The sequence below is a fragment of the Pholcus phalangioides genome, unplaced genomic scaffold (genome assembly GCF_987345545.1).
Source record: "Pholcus phalangioides strain wild (caught in Gottingen) unplaced genomic scaffold, Ppha-v1.0 ptg000014l_1, whole genome shotgun sequence".
Taxonomy (NCBI): Eukaryota; Metazoa; Arthropoda; class Arachnida; order Araneae; family Pholcidae; genus Pholcus; species Pholcus phalangioides.
Genome location: NW_028301607.1, coordinates 20,071,800 through 20,084,870, shown reverse-complemented (window position 1 = coordinate 20,084,870; position 13,071 = coordinate 20,071,800). Strand labels below are relative to the sequence as shown.

The window sequence follows — 13,071 nt, the reverse complement described above, 5'->3', positions numbered from 1 at the left end:
ACATATAGTTTAGGTTGCTTTAAAATAAATTATGGGCCCGTAAAAAGTTCATCGAAAAAATTCCACAGCTTTAATTAAGCATTTTTTGAAGCAGAAACAGGCAGAGATAGATAACTTGAAGTTCAAGGGGGGAATCAAAATACCTAGCACCCTTTGAAAAAAGAAAAAAAATATATTTTTTTATGTTTCTTTAAATCTAGATTTGTTTCTTTCATGAGTCGCGTAGGAAGTTGCCATATTGGTGAACTTGGACACGGTTTGCATGTCCCTCAAAGAAAGAGAAGAGGGAGATATCAGGTGATGAAAAAAAACCGGGCAACGCCGGGTATGTTGTCTATATAATTTTTGAAAAAATAAAAGTTTATTTACAATAATTGTGATTGCTTACTCAGTTAAGTCAAACATTTCTTCCCACTCTGTTACAATGGTGTCCACTCAGTTACGGGAAACATTTTTGCAGCTCACAGGCAAAAAAAAGGAAAAAGCATTTCAAACAAAGATGTTAAATTATGAGTTATCAACCCATTGTCTGCCAGAAATAAAAAAATTTAATTTTAAGTAGTTGAAAAAAATGTAAAAAACAGGGTTGTTTGGTTTAAACCAAGATTGGTGGATGGCACCAAATAAAAGTTGCCTAAATATAATTTTTTTTCCTTGAAAAATATCATATTGGTTCATTATTAGCCAAAATGTTTCATTTTTACCACATTTTATATCCTTGGGGTACATTCTGATAGTATATCTTTAAATGACATAAGATTTTATAAGTGGGTTTTTTTTTTTTCAAAAAGTCTCAAAGTGGCCAGAATATATATTTTTCATATAAAGTATCTTAGTCATTTAAAGTTATATATAAAAGCTAAAATTTCTCATTCTTACAACATTTTCTAACCTTTGGTTACATTCTGATGATCTATCTTTAGCAAATTCATGGATAAGGATTGTATCACACATCTAAATGTAGTGGTGTATTATCTCGCAGGTTTTCTTTTTCCCTTCACAAAGAAGCAGCTACAGTAGTGACACCATCATGCTAGGGGCAGGTGGTCCTATAATCCAATAAAGACACCAGCTGTTCCTAAAGGACAAAAACTAGTGTATAGTCCTCAGATCACGAGAAGAGTTGCGTGAACGCTCCTCTATGGAGAGAGGGTCGGCGCGGGGAAAGGATAAAAATGATCCCGGGTTGCCAGTATAAAGGCTGTCTTGACACAAATCTCTGCATGCGGGTATTCTTCACGCTTCAGTGAACTTTCCCCCCGTCAGTCTTCACGCTTGAGTGAGCTGCGCTTTTTGTGTTGCCGTTTGTTAAAAGATGTACTCAAAAATTATTATAAATTTTTAAAGTGAATTAAATTTTTTAATTTAAAAAATTTGAATTTGTTAAATTTAATATTTTGAACTGAAATATTTGATACAGAAAAAAATTCGAAGGGAGTAGTGATCATGTAGTAATAAAGGGAGTAAAATTACTTTAAATTAATAATTTAATACAAAAGGAGTATTATTAACATAATAATAATTTGTTACTACTGTAAATTATATGCCATTTTTTTCGGTTTAATTTCTATACTGCAGCAAGAGAATGCCATCTGCTAGCAATTAGCCATTCTTCTTCTGTTTACCTTCTCTTATAGCCATGACATATTGTCTTTTTTACTTTCTCCGCAGAAGCTACTCATATGGGCTTTTTAAATAGGTGACAAATGAAAAGATTGAGCATGCCTGCTTGTCATGCCTGCAAGTTTGCAGTTACGTCTATAGCCACCTTAAGGGCATATCCCCCCCCCCTCCCAAGGTCAAGGCTGACAGGGATCCAGCCCTGGATGATTCTAATTATTTTTTACAACTATAAATTCATTTTATAGTGACCTGTCAAGATTCCAATCTGAGAGCCCGGCTGCAAGATGTGGGGGCCATGTTTAAGGACATCGGAAGAATGGTCCTCTCATGCTGCAGCAGGGATCCTGGCTGGGATCTCTCACCGGCCGTCCATTCTGAATTTACAGTGTGGAAAAAAAATAAGAAAATTATAAGAATTCTCCTATATGCTGGATTTTGTCAGCCCATCCTTCGTCTTCAGCTCGTCTGCCACTACGAAGGTTACCATCAAGGTCCATGGGTTTGAATCCGGGCATAGAACATTCGAAGCAATTTCTTTACCTACCGAGCCTAGGGCGACCACAGATGGATGGAGCCTTCATTTCCCACCCAACTCCACTGGTTGGAAATTACCGTATGGCGATATATGACCGGAGGTGGTGTGCTGTGTAGTATCATGGCCATGGTCGAAAATGTTTTATACGAGGAGTGTTCGGCTTCAGCTTGATGCATGGAACTGATTATTTAAAAAAGGCTGGAGTTTTCGATCCCTTCTGAGGAATAAAAAATATATTTTTTGTTTTAAAATAATGTGCCCGTAAGTGCTCGAGCAGCCGGGCCGTCTCATGAGCATCACAGACTTTCCCAGGCTAAGTGATTTTTCTGAGGCCCAACCACGTAAATTCTGGAAAATTTCAACCACATCTTATTTTTGTGAATCTAATGCGACAATGCCTTAAGACGACACTGTCGAACAGCCGGTGTTTACGCAACAAAAACACTGCGATGACAAAGTTATCGAGAGCACTGCCGTGGCGCTTTTAGTGAAATTTCTAGGAGGCCAAAATAGCGCTAAAGACGCCAAATGAGAAAGCGCCGTTGCTAATGCGCTATTCTCGATGGGCAGTTGCTTTACCTAAAAGTAAATAATAGAAACGTCCGACGTAACGTGACGTAACCAGTGTTCTTCTCGTGATCGGTGGACTATACTAGTTGTTACATTATCTCACCGACATTTTCATTTTCTTTCCCATAAGAAGTAGCACATCTCCTACTGTATATCTCCCAGTCTTAACATTCAATAGTTTTTTTTATACTTCCACACACACACACTGTTAAGCCCAGTTAATCAAGGTTCTACTGCATAGTAGTAACAGATTTATGAAAAATAATCAGCTATATACAGGGTGATTAAAATTTAAGTTTTGATTCCAAAACTATACAATAAGTACTGATCAGAATGACTTGAAAATTTGCATGGATACTCCTGAAGCAATGGAAGTTTCTTTCGCAAAAGAAAAACGTGCAAAATGTGCAAGTAGATGATGCTGTACTTGGCCCGCAGTACAATCTATTTTGTGCAACCACATCATTTCGGCACTTCCACAGCATCAGTGTGTGGATAGAACTTCTATCAAAATGCACATTGCAATGCCAGCAAAGCAGCTGCTGAAGACCCATTTTAACAGGATGCACCTCAACCCTTGCAACCTCTGACTGTGGGGGTACCTCAACATGTTATAAACAGTGGTCAGATTGCAAACTTTGGTGAATTGCAATCTCCAGCACATTCCCTATATGCTAGAAGTTCCTCAGGAATAATAACGGGGGAGGGGGGTGCATTTGGTTCAATAACGCTGAATTGCAAGCACATCCACATTATGACCATGGCATACTCCGATTCTGTTGTTGAACAAGAATTTTTGTGCTTTCACCCTCATAGCCAGAACACCCGGTGGACAACATATTTAACATTTCTTAAGTAAGTTGTAGTTATTTGTTCAATTACTTCGTTTTTTGTGATGTTTCCATGAATTATGAAATTGTGAAATGCTATAATTAAGGTATCATTCTGCCATGACTGGCTATCGTTTCCATTCTGCAAGCAAATTTCCCACATGTTGGATGTCTTTAATTTTACATTTTTAAGTATTTTTTCCCCTTTATCAAATAAAATTGAATTTTTTCAAGAATATTCATGTCAATTTTCAAGTCATTCTGACAATCGTTCTTTTTTTACAGTGTTTTGAAATCAGAACCTTAGTTATAATCACCCTGTATATCGTAAATCATTGCTAATTAATCTACATTATTTATGCTTCATTAAATACATTATGAGATATACGGAAGACTGGATGTTGTGAAGATATTTATTATTTGAGATGTAAATTTTTTTAAGGAAGGAAAAACTCTGCCTCTACCGGGAGATGAGCCCAGGTCCCTCGATTGCCGGACGAGTGCTCTGACCACTAAGCTACAAAGGAGAGAGATTTTCCTTCACTAGAGCGTATATATGTGCCGAACGGTACCGTGCAATGGACGGTGAACCGATCGGCTGAGATTTAATGAACGATCAGATGAGTTTTTCCTTCCTTAAAAAAATTAACATCTCAAATAATAAATATTTTCACAATATCCAGTCCTTTGTATATCTCGTATTAACAAGTGAAGAGCGACATTCATGTCATAAATATATTATATTCACCTAATTTTTATTACTTTTTGCAAAATAGCTTCCTAATTAAGTATACTGAAAGTAACTGGAGAAAAACCTTTATATATTATATGATTAATAACAACATTAAAAGAATTTTCAAACACAGTAATCCATTGAGTTAAGCAAAAAATAATTAAATTGCAAAAGTTGGTTTTTGTTAAAATGTAATAAATATTTATTGATTAATTAACATGGAAATAGTGTTAATTACATTAATAAACATTTTATTTTAGTTAATTATTGGAAGTTTGAACGATTTTTCAGAAATATCATTTTTTTTAATGTTAATACTATTTAAAACAAAAAAAACTGGTTTAAACCAAAAAAACCGGTTTTTTTACCAACCCTGGGGGTGAACTATCTCTGCGGTCCTTAGCCGAAAAAAAGTAGTTAAGCGCCGATTTGTCCTTAGCTGGCCAGTAGTTCGACTTTTTGGGCAATTCCATGTGAAACTGGACATCATGTGTGAAAAAAAAAATTCTTTATTTCAATATTTTTATATTTATAGCAAGGGTGAAACATATACTTTCAGAATAAATCAATTAAAATGCTTTTTGTAAAAGTTTTGTTCCTGTTTTTGGCAACACTTTCAGCATCACTCCCTATTAGTGATTGAAGCACTTTTTGAAAGCTCACATTGTTACCACTTTTTTTAAAAGAAGCAAATCAGGTATGTAAATGTTATTAATTTTTGTTAATTAACTAATTTGTAATATAACTGTATCAAACATAAACCTTTCTAAACGAAAGTTTTGAAAATCAAGAGCTTTAAAACTAGGCTTCACTGTTGTGTAACATCAGTCACAAAATATTCCAATTGTTTCAACTGGAATATAAACAAAGCAACAAAAAAAGTTGACAAGTCATATTCTCCTTATTTATGTGAATAGTTTTAATATTACTGTCTAATTTTTTGAAAATATATATTACCATTTACCCAAATTTCATTTAAAATGCGTAACGTCAGTCACAAAGTAAAACATCAGTCACACTTTCTTTTTATTTTTTTCAAGGTTTTATTTAATAAAGAATATTAAAATGGCCATGACTGCAGCAGAAAGACAGAAAAAAAGAAGAGAGAAATTAAAGGAGGAAGGAAAGTATGAAGAATCTAAAGAAAAAAATAAAGTAGAAGCAGCTAAAAGTCGTAAGAAAAAGAATGAAAATTTATCAAAATTACCAAAATCAGTACAAGCAAAAATAAAACATGAGACAAGACAAAACATTAAAAAAAGAGTGGCAAAATGCAGAGCATTAAAACGAAAATCAGATACATCTGTAAACCTTAATTCACCCTACATCTACTCCAGTGCATTGGGAAAGGCCACATCTCGCGCTAAACGATTTTTACCATCTTCTCCTAGGAGAAAAAAAGCAGTAATAAGACGATTGTTCCTAACAGAAATAGGATTGGAAACCACAGTTGATACCTCTGCAATTGATAATCAACCAATCATATATCAACAATTTCATATTTAGCTTCCAACAAATAACTTCACCTGATAACTTTCATTTGATCGTATATTTCATTTCAGTTGATTAGAAGATGAATGATTGAAGTTGATTAATAGAAACATGAATTAAATAACAACTTGCACACATGATTTGTCATACAAAGCATTTTATTTCAAACATATGTTCATAGAAAGTTATCATAATCACAATTTATTTGTTGTACTTTTCTTAGAAATCGCACCTTTCAAGAATATAATTTTTTGAGATTCATTAATTTTCATTTGCATCTTCAAATGTTGATTTACCTGAAATTAGAAAGAGGAAGAAAAGAACACCTTTATTATGCTTATCAATCTTTAAATGTACTGTATATTTGATTTCAAATTATGACAGTCTTTAGTTGCATAAGTAGAGATAATTCGTGCACAATAGCACTTTGTCAACTCGCCACCATTTTATCACAGTAGGATCCAAAATGCATCAAATGTGTTTTACAAGGGAGGCCTGGCATTGCACACAGATGCACTTGTTCATGTCTAGATGTATTTACCTAGGGCTTCACAAATCTTAGGAGCCAACATTGCAAAAAAGAAAATCATACTGACACCTAAAATTTTCTATGCAGATCACAAAATATTTGGAGTTTATGTCTGCATCTTCCAATATGTGAAGATCATCACTAAGTGCTGAAAAAGTTGAATATAATTTGTTTTTACTTTGGATTATTTCTCGTAAAAATATGCTTGGCTGCCAAGAAATTTGGCCGGCACCTAAAATGTTTTTCAATTTTTCGAGCTATGGTTTTACCCTAAAATTTTAGTCAGACAGATGAAGTGAAAAAACCTATTGGCACGCAGCTAACTTCAAATTTTCACTTTACTTTCAGCTTCGCTCTAAAACACATCCTTAGCAACCTCTTGTGGATCGGGGAACCCTACTTAAATTAACATAGAAATTTTACAGTGTTGTATGGTCTTACTAGTTAAAAAGTATGATATTATTTGTCGTCAATTATATTAATTGTTTCAATATTTCCATTCACAAAATTTGCTAATCAGTAAATATGATAATAACATTTTCAAAGAATTAATATTGCTTTCCAGTTAGCAAAGCTTCTAAAGGTTTTTTTTAATGTCCTCCCTCTCATTTATATAGCCAAGACAGGTTTTTCAACAGTATACATGTTTTTACTTGCACTGGTCAAATTTTGAGTGGTACAGGTAGCCATTAAGAAATCTATCTTAATTTGCTCAATTCAATTATGTCAAAAAGAGTTGTTCTTTCAATAGTATCTGAAAAAATTATGATTATAAAGAAAATACTTTAATTTTAAATACTTTAATAAATTTACTCATAGCAAGATATTTCTCGAGAAAAACCAATACGGTATGGACTAAAAACAATGCCACCTTTCCCCCTCCCCTTGCTTATTTTGTTTTTGCACATATAAAATGTGTTGCTGAAATTACAATAATTTCAGAGGGAAGTATGTTTCTGTTAAGTTTTATATTGAGAAATATTCAAGTGATTTTACAGTTTACTATTTTTATGAATTTTCTCAACTTAAAATTGAATGTGTATAAAATAGGTTATTTTATTCATCATGCAACATAAATGAGACACTGAAATACATTTCTTAATAAACGTGTGAATTTATGTAATACAGCCTCTCCGAAACGCTATTATGTCTGCGATCTGATATAACGCCAAAACTCTTTGGGTGGGATGGTGGCATTAAATCGGGGGTTCGACTGTATTTGTTCCACTAGGGTTGTTGATACAAATGAAATCAGTGAAAATGATGCGACACAATGTAAAAATTTATGTCATTAAATCATGCATGAAAATATTTTATTTTACATGAAAATAATAATGGAAACTGTTGCTCAAAGTCAAATACAAAGAATTAAAATTACCTTTGTTTGCTCTGGTATAATTGTTTGGTAACCTTGAAAACCTTCACATAACTTCGTAGCTACCTACAGCCAAGTTCCTGGGAAACAAAATTTTTCAAGAGTTAGAAAAGTCTCACAAATGTATATATATATATATATATATATATATATATATATATATATATATCAGCTGTTTACTAACAACATCGTTAAAAAATAAATGCTTGTTAAAAGTTTAAAGTTTAAATGTTAAAAGTTTCAGTTCCATAACATCTCAAAATGTTATATTTTAAAGTTCTTAAGTATTCAACATGGAAATTTTTTTTCTGTCGTTACCCATACACACAAAATCAAAAACAATTTTTGGCAAAAAATTCAATTTGAACACACACAGCAAGGCCATAACCCAAATACTGAAGTAGTAATATGTTTCAAACACTAATCTGCTTCCTTTCATTATAATATATATACCTCAGCACTAAAAACTGCACCTGAAATTAAAACTTTGTTTTTTAGTCCCATTGTACGAATTTCATTTTTTATATAAACAAAAATATATAATGATTCCTTATTAAATATTCATCTCAGAGCGAGTTACAGAGTGCAATTTTTAAAGTAGTAGCATATGATTTTTTTCTGAAAATTTAACTTTCACTAAGTATTACAATATTGTTCATTTGAACAGTTCAAAATATCAAATCTATATTTTAATCCTTTACACTAAATTTAGTGCATGAGTTTTACAAAATTTAATATTTAACATTACTGCCAATTTTTACCATGCTTTATTTCAATTTCACCATTACTCATCACAAAAAAATTAATTAAAATTTTTGTCATTTAGGTGCTATAATTTATTATCAATGAATTGTATTTGTAATTATTTATTTACGCATGTGCTCAATTCATTTAGACATAATTTTTCATTAAAAAAAATTAATGTAGCAGAAAACATAGAATGTAAAATTTCAATTTGATATTATCGTAATTGAAGATTCATCTTTCATTCGCCATGTAAATATTTTCAATACAACCCAAAATATACATGGGCTATTTGATATTTTTCCAGCATCACCAAGTGGGATCCACTGCCCTATTGATTGCGTGACATTATGTCCATTTATATTTTTAAATAACGTATTTACCGAGCAAAAAAATATTAATAATATCTCTAACACTTTTCTTATGTAGTTCGATAGCAATAAAATAATTCTTACCTCAGTAATGAACATGCTAGCACTTCGTCGTGGCTTCAATCGCCGATGTCAACATACACGTATGTATACTACAGCAGGTTTTGGAGGATATAACGATGAATCACTTCAACTTTGATGACACCGAAGATATAATCCAAGTTTTATCTGTCATTATTATCGTAAAAAAAATTTTAATTCGAAAAAAAAACAGCATATTTCATCGCTAAATATCACAGCGAGAGCTCGCGGCCAGAGGCGAAATTTCCTCTTTTCCAAGATGGCCGTCGTGAACTACTTTTCTTGCTGCTTTAGGACTGGTGCTAGGCAGTCCTTAGCAGCGGTCCTAAGTAACTACTAAAAAAAAGTCCTTAGCTTAGAGATAGTACCGAAAAGTCGAACTTCTGGCCATCTAAGGACAAATCGGGGCTTAACTACTTTTTTTCGGCTAAGGACCGCAGAGATAGTTCACCCCCTGGTCTGATGGTCCAGCATCGCAATTCAAAAATAAATTTATTGCTTCTGCTTTGCCTGCACTACAAGAAAAACATCATTTGCACATAACATGGAATTTCTTTGCAACATCTAATGGAAAAGGGCCTGTCGACGGTATTGGTGGATCTGTAAAAAGGCAGGTGTGGCAAGCTGTTAAGAAAAGAAGCCATACAGTTCAATGTGCAGGAGATTTTGTAAAAGCTGCTATTTCAACATCAAATGTTAATGTCTTTGAAATGACCCCAAAAAATTTAAAAGAGAGGATGGAAAAACTAAAGCTTAAGGAAATTTTTGAAAATGCAGATCACATTGAATGACTGAAAAGTTATCATTTTCTTGAAGTGGTGAATGGTAAAAGTGTTGGAAGCAGATTCACAGAACTTTCCCAAATAGCTAATCAAAGTTACAGTATAGTCAGTCCCATAGCATCTATTGGAGACTGGTATGAAGTTGAATATGATCATGAACATTTCCCAGGGGAAATTAAATCTATTGAAAATAATGAATATTTAGTGAATGTAATGATACGAGCTGGGAAGTACTGGAAATGGCCTCAGCATGTGGATGAAATTTTCTATCCTCAAGAGCGATTGATAAAAAAATTAAACCCACCAGAAGTTGTAAATGCTCAAGGACATTTTAAATTTCAAGAATTTTTTTAGATTTTATCCATATATTACCTTAAAAGTATTTTGAAGGACTTTTAGATACCTAAGTTTTACATACAAAAAACATTTTTCATATGTAACATCAGTCACGCAAAAAGTGTAACATCAGTCACACCAATTATTTGTTTTTTAATTAAATAATTTCACTATTGTTTGTGATTTATTGATTTTGCACCTTTTATTTGAAATCTATTATATACTAAAAAAAATTAAAAATGTAATATTTAAATACACATGAAGGATTAAATACTCATAATCGTCTTCGCCGTCGTTGGGAACGGACGTGCTATTATCGCGCTCCGCTCACCGACACGCCAGTGCGCCAGTTTGTGTCTTTCTTTGTGTTTTTCTTCGTTCTCGTGAGTTTTACTTAGCGTGTTGTTTATTGTTGGGTCATATTCTGCGGTGATTTTCTTTTTTTTTAGCGCACGTTGGATTGTGAGATAAGTGGTTTTTTTTTTTTTATATTGCTCTCATTTCTTTTTAAATTTTCGTTGTGTATTTTCGATCGACTTATATTTATTTTTCTCGTTCGCATTTCATTTTCGTTGTTTTTTCGCCAGGTTCGCTCGCTTCTTTGATATAAGTTCGTAGGTTTTGGACGTTAGTGTTAGCAAACAGTGTATACTTTTTCCCGGGTACTCTCAATAACGTTGTTTTCCTTCCATTTGGGCCTATTGTTGTAGTGTTAGTGTTTTGAGATAGTTAGCTAATTCTAATAAGTATAAATTGTACTTCGTAGCTTAATACTTTTTTTAGAGGGTGTTGTATTCTTTATATACATATTTATTTTATTCTTCGTGATTTAGTGCTGAGCATTCTACTTTACGTAATTTTTTCGTATAATCCTTACGTATATTTTGCATAGTAAGGTATTTTACATTATTTTAATTTCCAGTTAACGTTTCTCATTTTCGTATTGTTAAGTATTATTATTATTATCTAGCTTTAGCAATAGTGTTAGTATGCCTCGACCTCGACTAGTGTTGTGTAGAGCTTGCGACGGGAGGTTTCCCTGGTCTAGGGGTATAGTAGCTGATAGTTTCATTTGTAAAGGGTGCTTGGATAGAAAAAGGCTGGAACACGAGGTCGAAGCTTTACGGGAAAAAGTTAGGGTGCTAGAGGGTCCGGTTATAACGGACCCTCTGGTCGTCGAGCCACCTGTTGATGAAGAAGCAATCTCCACGAACAACGACATTTTAGAGGGCGAATGGGTGGTCGTGGATGAGGTAGAGGGGGATAGTGATAGGGGTTTAATCATCGGCGATTCTATGGTTAGGGAACTTGGGAACCGAGTGTGTAGGGATTTTCGGGGTTTCGAGCGCTGTTGTCTTCCCGGGGGGAAGATTGGCAACGTTCGAGACGTTTTTCATCGCCGAAAGTTGCCCTTGCGGGTGATTCTGTGGGTGGGAACAAATCAGGTAGGAGCGAATATTAGTGAGTCTCTGTCAGAATACCGGGATTTACTATTATCCGCTAGGGAGGGGGGTTCAGATGTGGCAGTGATTCCAGTGCTGCCAAGGGGTAGTAGGGGATATAGGAGTAGGATCCACCAATTTAATATAGGCCTGAAGGACATTTGCTCCTCACTTGGGGTCACGTTCTTGGAGCTTCCCGCATTTACCGATAGGTGGCTTCGTTCGGATGGGATCCATCTAAATAAGAGAGGGGTCTGGGAGGTTTACGATAGTCTTAGGTCAGGTTTTTTACTCCCAGACCACGTAGTCGGGAATGCGGGTTAGTTAATGATAATCACAACAGTACTGACGGGGAATTACCCACCTCTGACTTGGATGGCTTCTCGATTGACAACAAACCACCGGGCAAATTAAAATGTGTGTTAATAAATGCCAGGAGCTTGGGTAACAAGAAAGATTTCTTAGAAACTATGATAGTTGTGGAGGACTTGGATCTTATAGCCATTACAGAATCTTGGGCAAGCGATGGGGATGAATCTTTCTTACACATCTCCGGATACGATACTTTTTTGAGAAATAGATCTGATAGGAAAGGGGGTGGAGTGTTGATATACGTGAAATCATGTTTGAAGGCTAGAGAGTGTAACGTGCAGAGAAGTGATATTGAAACCATATGGGTTGAACTTGAGAACAAAAGACGTCATAAGCTTATTGTTGGGGTTTGTTACAATCCACCGAATAGGGATCAAAACTATATCGCCAAAATGCATGATGAAATTTCCTACATGTGTAAGCGAAAGAGGGTTCTCATACTAGGGGATTTCAATTACCCGGGTATTGATTGGGAGAACCTTTCATCTGGAAATCAGTATGAAAGAGACTTTCTTAAGTTGGTGCTCGAAAATTTTTTGTATCAGCATGTATCAGAAGCCACTAGGGGTACTGCTATTTTGGATTTAGTTCTTACTAGTTCTGAGGATCTAGTTGAACATGTTTCGGTGGGGGAAGAGTTTTCTTCCAGTGATCATCGTATCGTCAGATTTCACTATAACTTTTCCTCGGGTAAGGTTGATAACAAAAGACTGGTTCCTTGTTTTCGGAGAACTAACTTTGATGTTTTGCGAAGAAGGTTAGCGGAAGTTTTCAAAGACCGGTTGGAATCAGTAGGGGTGGTAAGTCAATGGGAAGAATTTAGTACGAAGCTGTCCTCTGTTTTGCACGACGTCATACCCTTTGTTCGAAAAAAGCGTGTTTGTACATCACACCCTCTATGGTTCACGGATAGCGTGCGGAACCTTTATCTTGAAAAGAAAAGAGCATTCAGAGAGTATAAAAGTGGACGAGGTGACCTATCATTGTTTACTGATAAAAGAAGACTGTTGAAGAAAGCGATAAGGGATAGTAAAAAGCAAGTTGAATCTAGGTTGGCAGATAACATTGGCTCTGACCCAAAATCATTTTTTCGATACGTCAATAATGGATGTAAGGGGACAGTTGGCCCCCTCTCGATAGGAGGCTCAAAAGTAGAGAGCAATGTAGGCATGTGTAGTGCTTTCAATGACTTTTTCGCGTCGGTTTTTAATGGAGATAATGATATTCGATATACGGGTGTTGCATGGGGTAATAAAA

At 34.6% G+C, this 13,071-nt stretch overlaps 1 protein-coding gene across 7 annotated transcripts in view; it reads right to left on the bottom strand.

Moving 5' to 3' along the window:
• Positions 1-13,071, bottom strand: part of Coq7 (ubiquinone biosynthesis protein COQ7, mitochondrial) — a 71,567-nt gene that overhangs the window by 37,193 nt on the left and 21,303 nt on the right. Inside the window, exon 2 of one of the 7 annotated variants that reach the window (XM_089241851.1) lies at positions 4,664-4,770. The exons of 5 other annotated variants lie outside the window; for them this stretch is intronic. The gene's annotated coding sequence lies outside the window, so the exon portion shown is untranslated. Of the gene's footprint in view, positions 1-892; positions 912-4,663; positions 4,771-13,071 lie in introns of those variants that run through there. One more of the 7 variants, XM_089241853.1, reaches the window with a different exon arrangement.